At 41.0% G+C, this 2,500-nt stretch overlaps 1 protein-coding gene across 1 annotated transcript in view; it reads left to right on the forward strand.

Moving 5' to 3' along the window:
- Window positions 1-720: 720 nt before the first annotated feature.
- The window catches only part of LOC117484521 (urotensin-2 receptor), a 60,809-nt gene continuing 59,029 nt past the window's right edge, over window positions 721-2,500 (forward strand). The window contains exon 1 of the mRNA XM_034132957.1: window positions 721-802. The gene's annotated coding sequence lies outside the window, so the exon portion shown is untranslated. The remainder of the gene's footprint in view (window positions 803-2,500) is intronic.

The following is a 2,500-nucleotide window of genomic DNA, read 5'->3' on the forward strand; positions in this document are numbered from 1 at the left end:
TCCCTTCTTCTCTCCCATAACCTCGATCCCTCTCTCTATCTCTCCCTCTCTCCCTCCCTCTCGCTCCCCGAACTCCATCGATAGCTCTCGCGATCTCTCTCTCCTCGCTCTATAGAGGAGAAGATCATCACTCTCTTTCCCTCCCTCCCTCCCTCTCGCTCTCTCTCTCCCTCTCTCTCTCCCTCTCTCTCTCCCTCTCTCTCTCTCTCCCTCCCTCTCTCTCCCTCTCTCTCTCTCTCTCTCTCTCCCTCTCTCTCTCCCCTCCCTCTCTCTCTCTCTCTGGCACTCTCCCTCCCTCTCTCTCAGTCAAAGGGGGGATTCTCCGTAAACCAGCTGTAGCTGAATGTGATCCTCACTGCTAATCATATCATTCATGTTCTCCTTTTCATTATTATTTTTGGGGTCTTTGAATTGAATGTCTCGGCTGCCGGTGTCACAGCTCGGATGCCTTCAAGGTCTCACACATGGTGAGGAGAAATGGAAAATAACTTTTTACTCTGCACCTCTCTTTTAAATCTAAACACTTTGGATTTCGGAGCAACAATGGAGGGATTCTTCTTGTAGTTGGATGACTCATTTAGGTTATTCCCCCCCCCACCACCACCACCACCACCCTGGAGATTGCTGGATATAGATTTCTATTTTGTTGTCGTTCCACCTGTGTGTCCCACCTCTCAGACACTCTGCAGAATCTGTCGGTGACTTTTATGGAGTGTGAAATATTTGCAGTAAGTGCGAAGTTTGGAGGATCTGAGTGAGACGAAGCATGGCCGATGAGAGCTGCTGAACGTTTGTGTCTCAGGTAAGACTCTGGAGATTATAATATAATCCATATGCATGTGGAAATGTCCTTAAATATATAATTACATGCAAGGGATACTGTGCTAATTGGAGCAGACCATTAGTGAGCAACCTCTCCAACTCTGTTGCTTTCCAACTGTTGTAAAAGCAAATAAATGATGTTCTTCTTGACATCTTGTGACAAAGCGGACAAAGACTGAAGAGTGGCATTAACTCTGATAGATTTAGCTTTTTCTATTTCATATACACAGGGTGAGTTATTCATACAAGCTTGCATCATTTTGCATGCATCTTCTCAGAAAGTGGAACCATTTGGTCATCAAACCAGTCTTTATCAGTCAGGTTTAAATTCTTACAGAAAGTGTTTCAATATAAGATTTGCAAATTAAATCAACACCAGGAACCTAAAATGCAACCTTTCCAAATCTATTTTTGAATCTGAACGTGGCACGCATGTTCAAAACTACGTCAGACAGTCGGCGTCTAAAAACTAACCTTTCAGGAACATAGAAAATGGTGTTATTTATATATATAACTCCAGATAAATATTTAATTGAATGAGCTTGAAGCTATTTTGGGAGCAGCTCCCTAAGCCATGAGTAAAATGAGGGATTTGGTTCTTCCTCTGAATGAGAGTGGCGGTCACGCTGCATCTCTACCTCAGATTTGCCAACAACTATAAGAAGATGGAACCAGAAAAGAAGCTTTGCATTGGAAGCAGGCTAATGAAATCCTTCCCTATTGTCTGTTTCTGTTACAAAGGGAGATTATGGATGAAATAAAATAGCACGGTAAAGCTTCTCTATAACTACAATGGACCTCATTTACGTAAATCCAATCCAATTTGAAGAAAAGTCCAAGGATCAGTTCAAGTTGGAGAAGAAATGGGTTACGACTTTATTGTCAGATGGGGTCTGAAATGTTTCTTGCATCAGAGCAGCTCCATTTCAACAAGGAAAAGCGTTAAAGACTAGAAACAAGGGAACAAACATTTAACGAAACATACAATTACTGAATAGGAACATGCTCAAGACCCTCTAACGTGCATTAGATCTGTGATTTTACTTTAATTTAAGGATTGACTGGCGCACAAAAGAGTGCTTCAGTCTAACTTCATTAAATCGTTGGTCCTTGTACCTCCGATTTGATGCCAAACAATTCATATTCGCTGTTCATGACATAGTTGCGTTCAGAGATTACGTTGTTGGACGGCCTTAATATGTTATTATGGTCGGCTGATTCATAGAGTCTCTCAAAAGGTGGATTTACAATCTTTGAGCATATTTTGGTGGAGCAGTTTTGACTTGAAAGCATTAGACAAACACTTTCACCATGAAGTATTTCAGAACTGTACAACAGTCAGAATCAAAGTATGACAGTAAATATGTAAAAAACTGTAGAAGGATGTGTCTACTTGCGCAAAAAGACCTAAGGCGGTGGAGAACATTGATAATTTGTCTTGGGACTTTTACACATATATTCTGTGGTCTTTCCATGACAACACATGGTCTATCATTACACCCAATCAGAGATGGCAGAAGTACACACATCCTTTACTCAAGTAGAAGTACAGATACTCGTGTTTAAAAATACTCTGGTAAAAGTAGAAGTACTGACTAAAAGTCAAAGTAAAGAGGCTTTGAAATGTACTTAAGTAAAAAGTACCCATAACTAGCAGCTGTTTTAAAGAGTACCTGAC

The sequence above is a fragment of the Trematomus bernacchii genome, unplaced genomic scaffold (genome assembly GCF_902827165.1).
Source record: "Trematomus bernacchii unplaced genomic scaffold, fTreBer1.1, whole genome shotgun sequence".
NCBI classification, from domain to species: Eukaryota; Metazoa; Chordata; class Actinopteri; order Perciformes; family Nototheniidae; genus Trematomus; species Trematomus bernacchii.